The sequence below is a fragment of the Zerene cesonia genome, chromosome 16, assembly GCF_012273895.1.
Source record: "Zerene cesonia ecotype Mississippi chromosome 16, Zerene_cesonia_1.1, whole genome shotgun sequence".
In the NCBI taxonomy this organism is placed as follows: Eukaryota; Metazoa; Arthropoda; class Insecta; order Lepidoptera; family Pieridae; genus Zerene; species Zerene cesonia.
This window is the reverse complement of record NC_052117.1, coordinates 4,393,899-4,415,348: the sequence shown is the minus strand read 5'-3', so window position 1 is coordinate 4,415,348 and position 21,450 is coordinate 4,393,899. Positions and strand designations below refer to the sequence as shown.

Here is a 21,450-nt window from a genome sequence, read left to right as displayed (position 1 = left end):
GAATTGAGTCCCATAAGCTATATATGTACCACGAGGGAAGTCGGGGCGGAACGCTAGTTGACTGCAATGTAAGCGAGATTGTTTAATTTAAAACCTAAATAAGTTTTTTTCGTGACATCATTAAATTTGTGAGAAGAGTCGAATTTAATACTGAAAAGTAGATACTGTACAATTTGGGCTAAATATTTGAATATATCTCACAAAAAACTGAACGTGAGTACCTAGTTAAAAATAAATTGAAAGTAAGTCAATATTCAAAAAAATTTTTGCATTGTCGACATCGCATGCGACTTTAAAAGAAAACAGGAGTTTAAAATAATGTTTACACGAAATCGTTTTTCAGTAGTTTAGTGTTATATCAAAGAGTTACATGTTTAGAATTTAAACGATATATCGAATGATTTACGACGATCCCCATATCAACATCATCTGGCATATAAACCTGCTTGGAATTCTGAATACACATAAAATGTAGGTTATTCAAATTCAACAGCGAAGCGCTCTTTTACATGATGCGCTAACAATTTTCTCGATACATTTTCACATTCGCTTGTTTAAACTGCATGTAGGCCGATCGTCGTCGAGAAAACACTTTTGTAAACAGACTAAAGTATTAGTAATGACATGCAAAACTTTCGGGAATTCAGGTAATAATAGATAATGTCACGACGAATGATGTTGAGCATTGCCAGCAGAAAATATTTTTAAAGAAATTAACGTAAGTAGTAAGTACTTCTTTAAAAAATTGTCTGTTATAACATGTCTGTTAATCTTGGAAATGAGGAGGAAATCTAATAAAATGCTCTAATAAACATGCATAAACCTACATAATATACCGGAATATTTTCAATTACAAATGCATTCATTATTTATATTATATTCATTCACCTTATATTTAAAGATTAAAAAATATTATTTAACAAAGGGAAAGTATCGTTGCAGTCATTAACTTAACACTAAGGAGCTGATTTAAACATCTGCTTCTTGAGATTTATAAAAAGAGATAATTATGCATCTGTCCAATCAAAAACACCTTACATTAAAATTCTAGAATGCTGAGACCACCATATGCTGTGGTTGTGTAATTGTAAATTTAATCAAAGCACTATTATCTTGATGATTATTTATCACCAATGTATCAACGCCTTGTCTTATCACAATTAATGATGTTCATTAACAATTCTTAGCTAGTATTATGATATACATTAATAAATACACTAAAAATAAATATTTATAACACTACATAACAGTATTTTTGTAGAACAAAATTAAATATTATACTGTCTATTTTAAAGTATATGTATGTTATACGTACATAATAAACAATCCAATAGGTGTCCAATAATATCCAATAGTGTCCAATAGTATCCAATCAAACGTCAAAATCACAAAACGGTTTTTAATTGTTTATATCACTGTCCACTAATAAAAAAATTATAATAATAAAATTTTAAATTTGGAACTGTAGCCGAAGACTGCGCGTCGGTCTTACGATAGCCGGCGTCCGGACGAGCGTAAGAATACTTTCAAACTGACGTCTAGAGGTGTATTCTTTGAAGCAAGCCGGAGCAACGAACATCGTCTGCCTTGTCAGGAATGCTGTACTGCAACCTCAGCCAAACTATATTTTTCTTTACATGGCTAAACTGGAATATATACTGGAATACAAAATACAAAAAGAGGACTTGTCCGCTAATATCCGCATGTTTTAAAAGCACGTAGATATGCCATGTTTGGCATTAGAAAAACAGCTGTGTAAGGTTTCGTAATTCCGTATTTTTTAATATATTCAATTCATCATGTTATTATAAATTATTCGCTAGCTTATTTTGTATCGCCATAATAAACACCACGTATTTAAAAAGTATCCATTTTTCTGGTGCTTTCGTAATATTTTTTGTCTAATAATACATTTTTTCCCAGGATAAGTGTAACCACAATTGCATCTGAAACTCCATAGAAATCAACATGTTATTGGATATCTTTATTAAATATACATTCAACTTCAAATTAGTAGATTTTATTGGAAATTAGGAAAGTTTTCAGAACTTATTTCTTTATAAAAAATTCTTGCTCTGAATATTTGTAAAATATAACCAAAAAAAAGACACGCTATGCCAGTCTGGTTAATTTCATTTGAAATAACTTTCATTAATTTATTAATTATACAAGATCGACTTTCATTAATCATCCTGAAGTTTTGACGATGATGCATCGAAACTCGAAACCGGTTGTTAGTGTAATTAATAAATTATTGTATTAATTGCAAATATAGTAAGTTGTAGGTACTTACAATGTTACATTTTAATGTTTATGTCACTTATTTTCCAGGTGTCATGTACAGGAAATCTTTCTAGCTGGACGAGAAGTATTTATGTACAAGAATTCCTGTTTTATTTTACACAAGCACATATCCGTAGAATTGGACTCATTGGTTTTTTTTTAAATATCGCTCCCTGTTTACTCATGACCTTTTTTATTTATTTTTTATAACAATAGATGTGTATAAAGAATGGTGAAGTAAATATCATATTCATCATTTCAGATTCGTAAACTTTTTAACTTTTTGTTTGCGCATTGAAAACATCATCGTTGCGAGTTTAAGGAATTTGCAAATTTAAACGTTTATTTGGAGACAATATAAAAATATACATTTTAAGCATGAAACTACCAACGTGAGAATTATAAATCTGAATTTTATGAGATATAATCTTCCTGGTATAAACATGACCTCTTTGGTGGCGATCCATAAGAGATTCCTACTATTATGGTGTTATACCAGGAGATGCTTTTACTTTGCAGTACATTGACCTTTTTCATAGTCGAAGGTAGAAATTTGAATGCTAAAATATTCATTAATGGCTTAGTTCATCTAGTACTAGGTCCTTCGTTTAAAGTCATAAATTATCTAAAATTATTCTATATTAAATAAAGACGTGGACTATATCACTAAGTCAAATATAGCTACATCGTAGATAACTGTTATTAAAGGTTGTTGATTCAAGGCAGTTCATTTAAATTTATTTCCTTTTATGATACTTTGACTACTATTTGATTACTTCCATGAGGAAATTTGAAAAAGTTATAATGTACTTAAGGTTTCAATTATTTTTTCACTGCTATGAATCAACGATATAGTTTAATGAATTTTTTATGAATTATGTATAATATTCATTTATAGATCAATAACATCAGAATTTTTTTTTTTCGATCGACGATTGACTTTCTGAAATTGCTCTATTTCCGAAAAGTATTTTTATAACAAGTTTTACTTAATTACTTAGCTACATTTTACAAGAATTTAGAAGTAGAAGAAGTTATTATAATAAAAACATATGGAACCTAAGAATGTGGTCTTGAAGTCGAATATTTGGCTTGTTTAAGTTAAAGAAAATACAGACTCATTATATAAAGTATAAATCTCTATGTAGCTCTACTATATATCTTTATATGTTGTGGAGAATTTAAAAGTAAAATATATAACGACATTGAACTACATTGAGTTCAAAATTAATCACATGCGATCACGCTAAGGCTTGAGTGGTTTGAATATTTTTTACACATATAATTAACTTCAGCTTGAGGTCATATCATTAGAAAGGAATGCTGGTCCATTCTTGGCTAAATATATTTTTGTATTTACAGTTATCAAGTTTATTTTATAATTATATCCAGCAAAATAAGAATACATTTCATATATATTGAAATTGGTTACAAATATGGATTGAAAGTAAAAAAAAAACTGTTTACAATTATTTGGAAAACGAATTAATATTAGAGACTAATAATTTTTAATTGTATTTTGTTCATACCTATATGGGTCCCATATATACTTTTCAGAGTGTATTCTTCATTTATTTTAGTTATATATGCAGATTTTAGTGGAATATGGTATTTTTTCAAAGATGATTATAATTACTAGCGGTCCGCCCAGCTACACCCGTGGTACGTTTTTCTTGATACGAATTTTCCTTGGCCTTTAAACAAAACGTTTAAAAAAATAAGCCAATTTGTCCGACCCATTGTTATGGTACCCGTATTGTGTTAAAATAAAAGTGCAATAAAATGAGTATGTAAAAAAACTGTGTTCTATTAATGATAAATAACTATCATGCTCAAACATTCACACTTCATCTTTAATAAAGAAATGTTATAAAGAAAGTTTTTGTGTGGAAATTTTTCCTAAAGAGTCTTCGCGCTTATTTTTTTCGTTGCTTTCCCGAGTTATCTTGGCTTAAAACCTCAATAAAAAAGATAACTGCTAACCTAAGAAGTTGAGAAACTTCAAGGCATCTTAAAACTATGTGTTATATATTAAATATAGTGTTGTTTTATGAAAGTACGTTGAGATTTAACTAAAAGTTTATTTTATAATTTGTCTCAAATAACAGAGCTCCAGAACAACTTAAATAAGTTTATTGTATGATAAAATATTATAAAATAATTTATAATCGTTTAAAGGAGGCCCGTTTCCTTTTCCTCACCCGTCCTGGTCCATTCCTTCTTTCCAGTCGTTAATCCTTTCCTTTTCCCTTACCCCATAAAAGCGGGCAGCGCATTAACAGAGGTACTACCATTGCGAATGTTTATGGGCGGTGGTGATCGCTTACCATCAGGCGAACCACCAGCTCAGCTGCCCGCTATGACATAAAAAAAAAAAAAAAACATAAAAAAAATGACGGACCGGAGAGTAGCATGGTAAGATACACAAAGGTAAAAAACTGAAGGTAGCTATTGTCAATATCTTCGCTCAGTTTTTTAAAACATAGGTACCTATGCCTCTATAGGAATAGAATTTATCTAATCAAAATTATCCATGCGCTAATAAGCTTTCCAAAGTGTTCAACAAACTTTTGGATGCGAATATGTTTGTGTGCTGATTGAATAATCGAAATTTTATATTTAGGTAAGATAACCGTACTCGTTAAGTTATATTACAGATTAGTTTAATTCTTCAATAAATTAGTTAGTATTTTCTTGTGTTTGATTTTACTTTATGCGAGTATTATACATTTAGAAATTAAAAACTTTTTAACGGATTTTAAACGCGTTTTATTCATTATATTATTAACCCGACGTTTCAAACACTTACAGCGACCCTGGTCACGGGGAACTAACCTGTGTCTTTAAAAGGTTTTTAATTTCTATAATGTATAGTTGTAAATCTCAAGAAACAAGAAGGGACCGTTAGCTAGTTGTTGAACATATAAGAAAGTATAATTTTCAGTGTATATACTGAACTCTCTGATATATACTGAACTCTCTGAACTATGACATAATATTCATCTTCATCATCAGTCCATATATGGCTCCACTGCAAGGACTCGGGCCTCCTATCAGGGTTCAGGTCTCCATCCACCACGCTGGTCAAGTGCGGGTTGGCAGATGTCACATGTCGTCGAACGTTTAATTAGCCTATATGCCGGTTTTCTCACGATTTCTTTCACAGTTTCGAGCAGTAGTGATGTGGATAAACTGCAGATATTGAAAATTAATTTGTTTCTTGCACGCTCTACTGATCTGGAACCCCTACCTTTTCACTTTAAATCCAATGTTGTAAGCACTGAGCCACCACTGCTCTTATGTCATAATATTCAGCATACCAAAAAACAATAATATACGGGTAAATTTATTACGGTTAACAAAGTAGGGCCGTTCCTTAAGCTTAATTTATTTTACTTATATTTCTGTTATGATGATTTGAAGTATGTACAGTATAGAAGTTTATTACGGTACCGCAAAACGTGAAATAAGAACGTTTTTTTAATAAATGTATTATTTAAAGATAAACATATCTGAATTTTTAATTTTTAAATATCTGAATTCATCAAATTAAATAATAAGACAGCTTGTGGCATGTGCATATTACCACATATTAATGCGTAAATAGTTATTACGCTATTATGAACAAAAAGAGCTAATCTTACAGCCTATATGTCACAAGCAACTTTTTTGCGGCATTTAAATGCAGCTCAACGCCGAGCAATTTTCACAAATAACTACTATAAACTAATTAACTTTGAACATAAAAAGCTTTAAGCATAGTCTGCATAAATATATTGCTAATAAAAGTTTTCCAGCACTACATTGATATGAGTCCACATAAATATTATAATGAATATCTGTACATGTATTTTTGGCAATTTAAATATCGAATAATAATTTCTGTATAAGTTTAGTATTTGTACAAATTAGTAATTGTTGAAAATTATGAAGTTTTTTTAGTATATTTGTCTCTACCTAGACTAGCGCTCTCTATCGGAATCACGCAGAATTACATGGTGATAAAGTTTAGATGGAACTCTGCGTAAAAAACTAGAGTTTATAAAAATGATTAATATTTAAGCTTTTCAACTTTACTCATAATAATTATGGCTTTGTAATTCTTGTTTATTTTTTAACACGATTATTGTGATTATTTGAGTGTAAAACGTGATAAAACATTTAACCTCAAAGTTGAACCGCGCGGTTGTTCCGTTGTCCGCCGCTAGATGCTCCACTGTGCGGTCTCTAAGTAACATTCAATATGGCGCCGCCATTCGCCTCTGGAACAGGGCGGGGAGCACAGTCGCCGAATCGACACTATAACATCTACGCGTATTTTTATCGAAACGCTCGTCTTCGTGACTCGGACGCGAGTGTTATTGCGAAATTATTGTGTGTTTCTGTGTTATTGTGTGCTGTTTGTGTTATAATATGTGCGTAATAGTGATTTAGTGGTGAATAACGCAAGACTTTAGGGTAACAATGTCTAGCAGTTGACATGTTTATCTGTGTCGTGTGTGAAGATTTTCCCTTCGCGTGAGGAGGTGCGGTGCGCTAGTGTGCGCCTGGCCGCCGTGTGTGCGTGTCGCGACCGTACGCGAGGATCCAATGATGGATTGCATTGCATTTCCATGGACGTATAGGTAAAAATCTTAATTCGTAATGCAAACTAGTTGCCTGTTATAAATGAACAAAAGGAACGCACAAAACTCGTTTCGTGCATGCTTCTTTTAAGTTTTCAATCTCTTATAAGACAAGGCACATGTAACTATGAGATATAACCTTGAAGGCAATTAGAAGATAATGATTAGTTGCAGTATAAGAAGCTTTTAGATTTCTAAATAACGTTATATTACGCAATTTCATAAAAGTAGAGATCTCGAGGCTGCCCTGATATTACGAAACATTTTCCTCGGGCACTTTTATATTTATTGTAATATAAATATTTTATTTTAAATAAGGAAGCCTTCTGCATACTCGTAAAGTAAATAATCAAAATACTTTGCCATAATATTGCATACAGCGTCTTGATTAAAATCAGAATGCAACTTGACATCTTATAGACTTTCTAATTAACAATGTAGAGTTATGTTGAGTTATAATAACTCGTCGTGTGCCAAACATAATCGCATAGAGCTTTTAAATCAAAAACTATACAGTGGCACACAGAATAGCTTGTAAAATTGAATCTTAATTTATTATGTTCATGCAGAGTCGCGCCAGAATATGGTTCCCCTCGCTCTGTTCACTGCCTCTGGTTATCAGCTTACAAAATGACTGAGTCTATCCCGTTCTGGCGGGCGTTTAATCGTTATATATCCGTCCTCTTTTGACGCATATTGCGCGTTTTTCTTCTTTTGCCGCGTCATATGCTAGTGTAAAAACCACAAGCATAGTCTAAGTGTTTGGTAAGTATGCTATAGGTAGTTTTATGGGATTGTTAAGGTCCGAAGGCATAGCGCGAGAATTTGACCCCAATTGATTGGAATTTCTTTGTTTAAAGGGTCGGTAGGTAGTATTAATAGGAGGGTAATATTAAGGGCATCTGCGCATCCGAGCCGCGCAGTTACACTCTTGGTGCCCGCCCGAGTCGCACGTGGGGTATCTCGTGGGCGACGCTACGCCGACACCTCATTGTGTTTACAAGTGCTTGGGATAAATGAGATATAACACTATATCACTGTTCAGGAATATTACTTTCTTAGTCACGCTTTTCGACAACCTTCTTTGTAAATAAATAGAGTAAGTACAGCCGGAGATAAATCTTATTATTGTTTAAAGTAGATCATGGCCATTTCTATCTCTTCGATCTTAGTTATTGTGAATTATGATGTAAACAGTTTACATCATGTTAGTTGATTTTTATGTGCGAGACAAAATGATGACAAACAAAGGGTCCGTAACATTTCTACATAAACATTGTTACAAAGTCCAATAACTACTAGGTCTGGAGCGTTTTTGATTTCAAAGGATTTAATTTTTTTTTCCTCTCTATGTTAATTTTTCTTTGTGTAATCGTCTAATTTGTAATTGTCATGTATTTAATGTGTTCTTTTAATAAACTTTTTATCTATCTATCTATCTATCTATCTAATTGGAAAGAAGTTCAGTCAGGCTTGGCCCGAAAAACAATCAAATACTATAATATATAATTCACACTTTTATGGACTTTGCTTTTTAATCAATCTGTTTCTACTTTCTTTCCTTCATCGAATCATTGTAAATGTATACGACGGCGTCGTATATATTTAACAAAAGCGCATACAAAATTAACAATATAGACGAAGAACAAACTTGAAGGTCTCTCATAATTAAGTACACAATATATTAACATATAAAGAAAAGTTGTTATGTAAAGAAGAACTCTAATCCTTCTTATTTATAAACACGAAAGCTTGAGTTGTAATATCCTGTCAGGATAAACACAACCATTATGATAATACTTCATATTTTGTTATACAAACAAAGCCAAAGAAATTACCAAAGTTATTATTTCACTGAAGATCAACCAAACTTCATAATTCAAATACACGCAACCGCTTCATGCTGTTCGATACAGGCTTTATCAAACATTCAAATATTTTAATAAGTGTTTCCAATAGGTATCTTACTTATCTTATCTATTGCATCTCAACTATCTCTCTAAAGAAGTTCCTAATTCACAATTGAATAAAAATGCAATCAATTGACATTAAACTTCCTCTAACTATGGAGACCCAAACGCAAAAACCTTGCATTTTAACACTAAAATACACTTTAAACTTCTCACGATATCAAAATCTTATCGAAGCTCAACCACAATACGGCTTCACAAAAATGTACTTCCGCGATAGAGATCTGTCTTAATTGAAATTAAATAAAAGGTTTCGCAGTAATCAGCTTTAATGAAGATTTTGAGACTTGTTGAAGCGGTTTACAAATAAAACAATTATTCTGTTAGAGGATAAAGCTTCGAAATTATCAGGGTATTTTGTAGAAGCTTACTCTTAACGTTGGCAATATATTTTCATGCCTTTTTTGTTTATAAATAATGCAATGAATTACGCGTTTATGGAATTTGTCTGAATGGAGATGGAATCCCTTCCGTACATCACTTTACATATTTAGAGGCTTTCATTCATTCGCTTACTTTATCGCCTAACCGAGTAAATACATTTGTTTTCTTTATCGTGGAAGCTAGATAAATCCTGCATGGCGCATGTTTAAATAATAATGAAAGATATATTCTGTTACATTGCATAAATTGTTTCCTCTGCTATGTTAATTTTGTCAAATCAGTTTCTGTACTTTTTTTGTTTATATATATCGATACATATTGATACAATTCGCATCAAAAGAAAGAATGACAATTAATTGTAAACTTTGTTTATTTTTTCTATAAAAGTGCATTAGGTACTAATACCAGCTGACAATATTTGTAATAGATAATTCACTTTTATTGTAAAAAGATGCTTTAATCGCCGATATTTTCATTAAATAAATTCCATAGGATTTCCAGGGTTAAATCTGTCCTATTTCCTGTTTTGGGTCTCAAATTATAAATATTTACCAAATTTTGTACAAATTAGTTCAAAGAAGAAGAGACAGACATACATACACTATTTAGAAATTTATAATATTAATAGGGACTAACTTCCGTAGATATAATACATAATTCCTATTCCTTCCTTTAGGCAATATTCAACATCCCTATAACGTTTCCTCGAAGGATATAATTTTCAGCTCTAGGAAACCTATAAGCTTCCATCAAGTCCTTAACAAAAATAATTTATTGTTAAAAAATCATAAAATAAACGTGAAGATTTTCCGATAAATGGGCGCTACTCGCATCCCTATTTTCCTCAATACTTCTAAACACTAAAGTAAACAATTTTTTGCAATGATATTTGTGTGCTTGTGTACTGTAAAAGCTATTTTTGTAAAAGAATAATGAATCGATATATAACTATGATACTACAAAGCAATTTTAAAATATATTTATGAACTCATGCGTATGAATCAGTATCCTAATGCACTTCAAAACCTCCTTTTCAGTACCCGATCACGCGTTATAAGTCCTTTATAAAATAACTTATAGCCATGCAGCGGTTCGAATGAACGCGTTAAAAATAATCATTTAGCTTAAACCTGTCATGAAATATAGTATCAATAAAATAAACACCAAAAAAGCATATTAAGAGAACGCTCATCAAGTAATTTTCCAAAAAACCAGACATGATGCCGCAGAATCATTTATATTTATCCCGCACGATTCAGTGTAGCTCCATTTCATATTGAGTGAATTTTAATAATGTGAAGAAAGAAACACTGTTTTTCTCTATTGCACAAAAATCGAACCGCCGCGCTGCAGCCAACGGGTCAACTGTGTTTTTCTCTTATTTGGTTTTACGAGATGATTTTACTTCGTTAAAATTGTGATAAACGCATGACGTTTTAGCATATTATTTTGTACTGGATATTTTGAGATCCATAAACTTTATCAAGGGTCATTATGCTGTTGAAACTGCCTAAAACACTCAATAAAACATTTACAAACAACGCGTGGCAGATTTTATTTACAATCCCGTTTTAAACTATTTTCGCCTCCAGCGTGTTTCTATTGTTTCTATGAAACTTTGTTGCGCTTCGGGCTCTTGGAATTGAATAAAAATGATATTTGAAATACGTTTATTTCTTTATACTGGAAAATATGATTATTTTTATACACGACTGTAAAAGTACTTGAAAGCTTCTAGGAAACTCATAATATAGAATTAACTCTATGTTATGTCTTTCCTTATGGTATAGTGTCACGATTATACAAATAAAATACAAAATACACACATCAGCAAAGCCTAAAAATGGTGGCAACACTGATTATATGGTTAATAAAAAATTGAATATTTTATAAGATGAAATGAACATTTTTATCCTTATCTTCCTTAACCTTTTCGTTCTTATATTATCATCCCTAGTTGCTACTTTGATCATCTTGCGTCTTAAGACTCACATTTCTTCCGGCTGTGACAATATCATATGAGAAAACAAATGCTTTAAGTTCTTACACTATACTTCTTAGAAACTGGTGATTGTTTTAACTTTTACATTTTTACCTCTAATGTCGATTATTTACATCGGTAATGATCTATAAATCTAAAGTTCTTCTTAAGTTTAGAGACAAACCACAAACAATGGATAGCGTTTCATGCTCATATTTTAATTTCTTCAAAATCAAGTATACATCTGGGATTTAATTAAACAATAAAAGCATTAAAACTGATTACTAAAATGCAATTTCCTATATATAATAAAAAGTAGTAAATTAAGTAGTAAAGAAGCATGTACAAGCGAGTGAAAACTGATATAGGTAAATGAGTAGATCGTTCGGCGATAGCTTTTAATGCCTGTTATCAGATTAAACAACAATTAATTATTAACGCTTCCATTTGTCGTCAGTCCGCAATTAGAGATTAGGGTCCTGGAGAATCTGATATGAATTTATAGCAGTATTACATCAGATGGAATGATGATAAATAATAAATTGAAGTATTCTGGGCCGAGTATGATATTGCACGTGTGTAATTGTCTGCTCTTTGTTTGATTGCTGGGCAGTGAGCACACATTTGCTCTAAGATATTTTATTTCACTTATTATTGTGTGTATCTATGTGTGTGTGTGTGCTTTCTTGGTGACACTTTTAATGTATTAACTGGTTGGGGGATATAAATTAATACTTATTAATTAATTAATGTTAATTTTATTAAACTATCAATTTTTACTATTATGAATTTGTTGAGATGTAAATATTAAAATTTGAAATGCTTATTGTAATTTTTATAAACTCTTATATGAATTCTCCTATTGTTGTTGACCTGCATAAGGATAAGGCTAAAATATATTTATAGGTCACTTTTATCAGGATATATGGTGCAAATCAGGATATATGGCGCAAATGGTGCCTTTCATCGATCTTACATGTAGCCAATGATTCAATTGATTACAATAACAATTGTATTTAATAAACAAAATCGAAGATAAACCAGAAAGTTTATTAATGAAAATATTATATGGGACAATATTTTATTAGCATATGAAATAGTTTTTGTTTCAGTAACAAGTGTTTTATGTACAATATTTTCCCGCGCTTTAACGGTGATACCGGTTTATATAATGAAAATGAGCTCCTTAGTTTGATTTCAATCAATCATGATAAGTATTCCATGGTTAAATTATAAGACAAATGTTCTGATATATCAAAAACTTACTTTTTTATATTCGTTGTTACTTATACTTGATATGCAAGCGGACAATAAAAGCAAGTATTCAGTTTTTTTTATAAATCGGAAAAAATTAAATTATCTTTCATATGCATATATTAAAAGTATCTTTCATATGCTCAATCTCTTAATATACCTAACACTGGTCAGCAATATTCCCCAAGCAGCGGTTGTGTGCACTTGGATATGCATATACACACACACACCCACACACACAAACCATTACCATCCAGTCCAGCGCAAAACGCTTAAGAACCAACACAAATCTTTGTTTACTCTTGAAAATCAGAAAGGCTTTGCGGCAATCCTGATAAGAGTTATCTAGTCGTCGTCTCCGTTCTAAAACAATTGTGGCAATCAAACATCAGATAGGGACGGCACTTGATGTCCAAACAAATACTCGACCCTTGTGAGGGCAACCGGAGTGAACCCGTGTTAGGACGATTACTGTCATGCACACGCGGTTTGTTGTACGCTATACAATTTACACGTACACTTCTGCATATTATATAGTATGTATTTATATATTTATTTTGTATTTATGTATAACTAGACGCTCTCTGGCTCCGCCCGGATAGTAAGATTCCTGTTTTAACCCAAGGGGGCATTTAATCTGAATAAAAAGTAAAATAAATAAGTAAAAATTCCTATCACCCAAGTCAGCTCATACACTGTTGTATACTAATTTTCATCAAAATCCGTCCAGTAGTTTCAGCGTGATTGATGAACAAACATTTAAAACAGCGTCTTTGTTTCTTCAAGCATGTCGCTTGAATTTTTCCGTGTTATACCTACCTTTGCGTTACCTTTGCAAAAATACTTATTCGGAAAATTAGAGACTTTGAACAGTGATATACGCTAATAGATAATCCAGAATAATAAATTCGACATAAATACTTAAGAATTAACCATAGGCTCTTCCCGCCTATGTATTTATTAGATCTTCTTACGGTATAAGTGATACCTTAAACCTTTCACATATGGTGTTAAGTTTGAATAATTTTAGGCAGTTTTAAGTGTATGTAAAGGGCAATTACCTACTACTCGCTTCAACAACACACAACCCTCCTAAGGAGAAGTAATTTAAAAACATAATTTCGCATACATTGCAAAAACAGCAATTTTAATATATTAGTTCGGATATTTTATAAATAATAATAAATTGATGAAGTATAATAGATTAACTGCAATATTTTACGAAACGCAATAACATAACCTAATTGTACTTTACGCTAATCCAAGGTTTTGGTAGCACCCCGATGCGAGCGTGACCCAATTACCAGACACCCACACAAATCCAAACTGTATAGTCATAACATTAAGTCATTTGTATTGTTAACAAATCGATCGCTCTCAACAGATTACCAGGACCATTTGAAGATATTTATCTAAACGTTAAGTTGCCGGAGCTACCTGGGTTCTAATACAGTTAGTTCAACGTTTTATCCGATATCGGTTAACGGACATTCGTTTTAGCAAACAAGATTCTGATCTTGGAACGTTTGTCAGTTTTTATACTTCATCAAATATATGGAAATAATGTTTTACAGTTCGATTGAGTTTGATATTGTATCGTCTCTCATGTGAAAATTGGTTAAAGATATGGAATATACCATTTATATCTATCCAAGTATATAAGGGTATTTGAGGTTGATGCCGTGTAAGTTAAACTTATACTGGGTGGAGACGACAATACCACAATAAATGAAAACGCCGCCAATACTAGTCCATAATAGTATTATAAATAAGTATGGCTAAAAATATATCAAAATGAAAAAATCCTACAAATTAATTAAAACAAAAATGGGAACAGATTAATTCCCCATTTATAATCGTTCATACACAAACCTGCGCGAGAGTCATGTTATACAGCGCAGTGTTACACATTAAAAATAAAGTTTTCTGGCTAAGCTGTTTGACATATTTTATTAAATATGTTTGTGCGTTGCTAACTTATTGTTTGTTTTGTTGTTCCCAGTATACTATTGTTATAAAGTAATCGAAGAAAAAAATGAATTTGGTAGTCGAATTTTAAAATAAAACGCGAATAAAATCTATACCATACCATATTTTTATCATTCGCGCCTTTATGGATAAGAAGAGTTAGATATTAGGTATTTCTAACCTTATTATCCTTTTTTTACTTCATTATAAGAAGAGACGATCAGTTTGATACCTTATATATTATTATCTTAACAACGGCGGATTTCGATAAATAAATTTCCAAAGCTCGTGGAGCGACTTTAAATTTTCTGGAGCCAGACTACAGTAAAATAACGTAGACTGCACCAACAAGGCAGTTTAAGAATACACTATAATATAGTGTACATTTTAACCATATGATAATTTAACATAACCGCCGAGTAGTTAATTAATATAGAAGTTATAAAGTTTTGTTACTTGGCTGCATGCCTGAGGAGTTTACCGTTGGAGCGTACTCGTGGTGCCTGTTGTATACACTTTGTATGTGAAGTTGTCACAATCATATCTCGTTACGTACACAAAATTACGCTAAGTTCTGTGTTTAGTTTGGTCTTTAGGAATGAAGAGTTTGGATTGCGCTAGTGATTTTTTTCCAATCATATAGACTGGTAGTGTAATGTATGGACGTAATCAGAATTTATTTTCGAGAGGAATTTGAAGAAATGAAAGTACTGAGGCTACAAGTACATAGAATAGTATTTACGTTTATAAGAAAAATATTAAAGATATGAGAATAAATAAAAAATATAGTAAGGAATTGATTGAGTCCTATGTCGATCAGTGGAACAGCTAAATAAATAACTCCAAAAAAATCGCATTATGTTCAAAAGTAATATAAGGCTTCAAAACTCGGCGGCGGTACGAAATTTTTCAAGTCAAGTAGTTTCAAATTATAACTTAATTGTATAAGTTTATATGTAGCAATTCATATTTTTCAGGCGTCTGGTCTGTAGAACAGCGTTTCAAACGAAAAGAGTAGATATTAATCTCATTTTATTTTAAGAAAATATTTCAGTAATCATAGGTATATCATATACACACAAATAACAGAAATTTATTTAGTTTTTAATAGCATTAAATGTTCGGTTTTAAATCTATAAATTTATATGTTCTCGTAACAAATAAATAGTCTTACGGCATCTAACTGAAAAATTGCTGCGACTTGGTATAATTTTAAAACAACCACTAAAACACAATAGTCCGGAATGCAATCCACCATTTGTGTATTTTGTTTAAATGCTCAAGAATAGACATTAAAATGCCAGACAACGTAGTTTGCTGGAGCTTTCTTTGTAGCTTAGAATTAATTACACGTGTTGCTTATACTAGCGCTCATTTCATTCAAAACCTTTTAACATTTTATATGCTTGTAAGTGAACAACAAAATTTAATGAAATGTATGAGGATGTAGATTTAGGCGTAGTGCTCGTTCAAGGTGTTGCGTTCATTTAATTCAACCATTAAGAACATGTTACAAGATACTAGAAGCTTCATTGCCTTGCAAACATTATTGCTAACGATTATCACACCGACTTTTAACATAGACGGCAAACACGAGATGTAAATACATATATAGTTATGTATAAGTATATAGTCTCACTAAATTCAGTAATTGTCAACAAAAAGCGAACAATTTAATTGTATTTAAGTCGGCAGAAACACCGTATATCAATGTCTTATTTGTCACAAACAGGCGCAAACTGAGCATTCTATTTTGCGGCTAAATTGTTGATGCTTTGTTGTAAACTTTAATGCCTTTTCCCCAACGTTGCCCTTAAAATAAATCCGAAGAGTTAAAACTCTCAGCGCTAAAAGACAAGAGTTCCGATCGCGTTTTACGCGTTTATTTTCATACTCGTTTGTACGACAATCGACTTCGATGTAGCTATTCCCTTTTATAACTATTTACCTTTGCTTTATTGCTTGTGTTTTTATTGTTTTACTTTTGTATTTGGTTTTATTAACGTTGACAGCGTGTAAAAAATTGCTGAGTAAAGATGTAGTATATAGTAATTTACTCATTTGAATGTATAAATCTTGAATTATTTAATATTGGATCATGATCTCACACTTTGAATAAAACATTTAATGTCCACCCGAACTACGATTTAAACGTGTTATTCGCATCAATTATTTTTAAAACTAACTCGAATTAATTATTTAATTTGGAAATTTCAAAACTTGAAGCAGATTTATTTATAAAAGTAATTAACAGCATAAAGCAAATTCGTTACTAACTTCCATACACAAACTTTTAGGAATGTGGTCCAAACATTGAGTCTGTAAATAGTTTTTGGTACAAGCTTTTAGCAAATTCCGCCAAAACTATAATTTAGCTTATGAAGTTGGCTTTACTCGATCTAGCTATTTATACAATGATTAACTTATAAAGAGTGAAACATTGACTCCTCATCGCTTCATTTTAGATTTCCAATAAACTTAAATATGAACTTCCAATAAATAAAATTGAACTACATGTAAATAAAATTCAAACCAATACCTGTTAGTATTATTTATAGACTTAATGAATATGCAAACCATAATACAGTCCAATTGGAATTCCTATGATGACTTTCAATTAATGTCACATTACAAGCATAGTCGGAGTTTTAACTGCAAGCCGCTGCCAAGTATATTATAAAATTCAGACCGGCCTCGGGCAATTAATGAAAAGTTAACAAGAAAACTTCATATACTCCCGACACATTTTATTCATCGTTGTAAAGCTTTAAGTTTCAAATTTGCAGGCTCTTTGGAAATTTATGAGGTATCATTGAGAAAGTTTACGTCGTTGATCAAACGGTAGCTTGGCGGCTCTTAGATTATCTTCCGATATTAATCTGCTGCATAAGTTTGTAATTATTTAATACTTTTCAACGTTTTTAGTCTTCCGATTAAAGATTTATATTTTGATGGAGATACGACGCATTATTTTTTTTCCATTTTGCTTATTGTTATTAACAAATTAAGCATACTATATTAATGCAATTTGTATTAAATGTTTGTTACATGCACAGAATCTCAAATAACAAATATCTAAATATAAAAAATTGGAATACTTTAAAGTACCTATAAATCTGAAGATTAGATAAATTTTTCTATTATTTATTTCTTTATCATCTAGATCTAATTTTTTTCTTGAAATACATATAGATAGGAAGGTATTGCATAAATATAGGTCGTATAGTATGTGGTAGTCGTGCACGCTTCGGCACGATGTACCATGGAGGAAGTACCACACCCCCAGCTTCAAATAGCATACTGCTGTGTTTCGGTCAGTTAGTAGGGGACCCGGAGGCCCGTATCCTATTCCTTACCCTTTTCAGTTCTTCCCTTTATTCCACTCGTCAATCCTTTCTTAATCCCTTTCAAATTTAAGTCGGCAATCGATTTATAGATGCGTAAGATCTGCAATCGACATTACGCCTCTCTAATGTTTTCTTTCCTGTTAATGTTCAAGGGCGGTGGTAGCGCTCACAATCAGGTGACCTACCAGCTCCATTGCCGACGATAACATGAAATATCATCCTTTTACTTGGCTTTCGCAAATCCATGATAAATGTGTCTTTGTGGTATCAAGCGAATGAGGCGATTTATAAGAAAAAATATAATTGTAAATATAGCCATAAGGAAGTGTTCCCAGAATCCCAGTGGTTTTTTAATAACGAGAAAATAAAAAATAAAACAACCGTGAAGTGAAATTTGATACCGGATCTTGATAACCGGCGATCGATTCTGTCTGATTGCTCGAATATTGATTTAATATCTTGTTAAAACTGGTGTTAACGTAGGCATATTTTTTGAAAATGTTTTAAGCAAGATTAACGTTAGTTGAATATAATTATCAATCAATCTTACTAGATCGTTTACACATACTTCTTAATTTTAATTCAGTTGCATATTTCACAAATGACGTTAAATGTATTCTCTAACTGTGTTGATTTACTCATTACTGGCACGAAACCATCGCTATTTAAAAGAAAGTCGATAGCAAAGTTTGAATGAACTAACACGTTTGAAGCGAATTGGCTTTAAGTTTCAGTTATTCGAAACCGCCGGGCAAATCTCTCTACCTCGTTTGTCACTTCGGAACTGTTTGTCGGACTCCAACTCAAACATTAACTGTATTTTATCGACGCTTTATTTGCTGACTCACTGCGATTCGATATTGACTATCTCTGTTTTATTGTCGGGCAAACGTTTGACAATAGGTACTGACCAGTAATATCAATCATCTGGCGGATTCAATTCTGCGTCTTCATAACACCGAATCGATGTAATTATGGTAGCAACTGAAATGGTCATTTTCGTTTTTTGGAGTTCAAATCATCATATTGTTACAGAATAGGTATTCGAAGAAATTAAAACTTATGTTTTTATAAATCACAACCCAAATATAAGTAATAATTACCTAGAACGTAACTGCCGTAGCGTGCTTAAGTAATTGTAAATGTATTTTAATAACTTCATGATACATTGTTCACTTTGGACAATATTAAAACAGGTTGTTTGCTGAATGAATAGCAAATTGCTTTATTAATTTTCCCGCACCGTATAGAGAAAAGAGTAACTTAATAAAACTTCGCAACAGCCAGTTTTATTTATGGCGTAAATTGTGTGCTTTTGTAAGCCAAAAACCACGTTGGTTTATTTTAAATACATAATATTACTTTATTACGTGCTTCTTATTACAAGGATCAATCTTGTTCCAAATATCTTTAACAATAAACTTTGGTTTTAACATAGCCACCATATTTGTTAGAAAACAAAAGCAATGAAACTTGACAATCAATCTTTGTGTGAATTCGATTCTTAATTCCCGCCTCTAGACAAAAATAGATTCATCGCACCTCCGTGTCTTACAACGGAATGCAGAAAAGTCCTGAAAGAGAATACCATTTTCCATTCTTTATTACATTGTGAACTTCTGAAGATCCCCAGCGTCCCAATCAAAAGTTATCAACTGCACTTAGAGACTTAACAAGAACGAAGATCGCAAACCAAGATTTCTTGGAAAAGAATTCAAAATTAATTAACTGTTCATAGCTAAAGGGAAATCGTTGTGGGAAAATCGGCAGATGATCAAAGCGATGTTTATACTTTGTGCGGTTTCCAGATACGTTAGCATTTAAGCGGAAATTACATAAACAAGCCTACGATGAGTTTCAATTGGCCTTTCATACTTTATGATTGTGTAATTATATAAATCACTTGATCATTGGCTTCATTCACAATATTTACTGAAATAAAATAATTTAAACATCATTCAAACACATAATTTATGATTGTTGTGTTTGAAAATCATGTAAACATATTTAGGTAAGGAAAAATATTATATACAAAATTAAAGTACCTTCTTGAAAGACCGGACGCATCGAGGGAGGTAAAAATACTAAATTGTGATTATTTTCAACTGATAATTATAACGAATACATAAAATATATGTTATGCTTTATAAATTGTTCCTTATTAACTGAATACTAAGAAATCAATTACTTAAAGATAATTCAACAAGCAAACAAGATTAAGGGCAAAAATATTCATCGATAATATCTCTAAAGCGGCGTCAATTTGCCCGGTTATTTATAACATAATAAGAATTTATTTATAGCCTCGTGCAAGACTGAACGTTGATTGCTTAATTATACAGACGTCGAAGCGTCTTCATTAAACTATAAACGAAATAGATATAGGCTCTTGAATATCCGCAAGAATTATAATTGACTCATATGGTAAATGTACTTCGTGCATATTTTATAGCTCCTATTGCTTTTAATGTGAAAATTCCACACATCAGCATTTATGACTTACGTTTGAGCTAGAGTAGAAGATCTTTTATGTGGTTTGTTTGTGTTTCTAGATAAAAGCCCACATAATCAGACTCTATCTCCCTGCGTTTTCTACGGTTGATTGATTCTTTAATAAATATTAATACTTCAAGAGTAATAGTTACTTATTTTCACAAAACAATAACACTTCGCATCCATAATGTTTTTTTGTTAGAACAGGCTATCGAGCTGGTGGTCGCCTGATGGTTAAAGCGTTTAGGTACCAGCGCTCATAAAATTTTGCAGAAGAAGGGCTGCTATACAATATTATTTCACGGCAATCTTCTGAGGGGGGAGAGGGGGGGGTGGGTACTTCCCCGGTGCAACTGGCTCAATTTGTGCCGAAGTATGCTCGATTCCCATATTAAGTCACAGCAAAATTAACAAATAAAATTAAATGTGTGAGTAAATTCAATATTCAGTTTGCAGGAATAATAATATTTTCCGGAACAAAATTTATCTTCCACTGAAAACATGTGGAAAATAGTGCGCTATCGAGAAAATCCAGAGCAACATAACAATAAAATTCTGACAAAACCGAGCGGTTCTTACACATTTCATGATCTTTCACCATAAATCACAACATTACCTATAGATATTTCGTTAAAATTTGTCACTTTGTCCAAACTTTACTCCAAATATCGACACAGTTATAATTAGTTATTAGTACATGTTTTATAGATTGCTTCGAATCTAATCTGTTGAACACCAGACACGTGTTGAATTCTCATAATTAACCTTTATCAAAGCTCGTAATAACATCAATTTATCACCACACTGCATTTTAAATATATAATTGTATTATTTGTGTAATAATAATTGCCGTATTGAGTTTAGCATCGATTAAGTATTGTTTATGGGTTCGACAAATGAATGATGTTAGGGCTTGTATCAGATTGAATAGATTGCCTTTAGCAAAGTGAAGATTTATTACTATTGCTAGTATCTTATACATAATAGATATTGCGATATTATCTTCGACCGTATTACATCTGGGTTTAGCGGGCTTGCGTTGATGCGTGTCTTATTGTATACACTTTGTTTTATTTAGAAGCTGGTAAAAAAACATAAGAAGTATCACGACGTAATATTATTTATAAAGTATATTTACTTAATTC

At 31.8% G+C, this 21,450-nt stretch overlaps 2 protein-coding genes across 3 annotated transcripts in view; one reads left to right on the top strand and one right to left on the bottom strand.

Annotated features, from left to right (window-relative positions):
• The window catches only part of LOC119833066, a 35,241-nt gene extending 33,698 nt beyond the window's left edge, over nt 1-1,543 (bottom strand). The window contains exon 1 of the mRNA XM_038356939.1: nt 1,316-1,543. The gene's annotated coding sequence lies outside the window, so the exon portion shown is untranslated. The remainder of the gene's footprint in view (nt 1-1,315) is intronic.
• A 4,986-nt stretch (nt 1,544-6,529) lies between these two features.
• The window catches only part of LOC119832781, a 147,547-nt gene continuing 132,626 nt past the window's right edge, over nt 6,530-21,450 (top strand). For both annotated transcript variants that reach the window (XM_038356536.1, XM_038356535.1), the window contains exon 1: nt 6,530-6,908. The gene's annotated coding sequence lies outside the window, so the exon portion shown is untranslated. The remainder of the gene's footprint in view (nt 6,909-21,450) is intronic.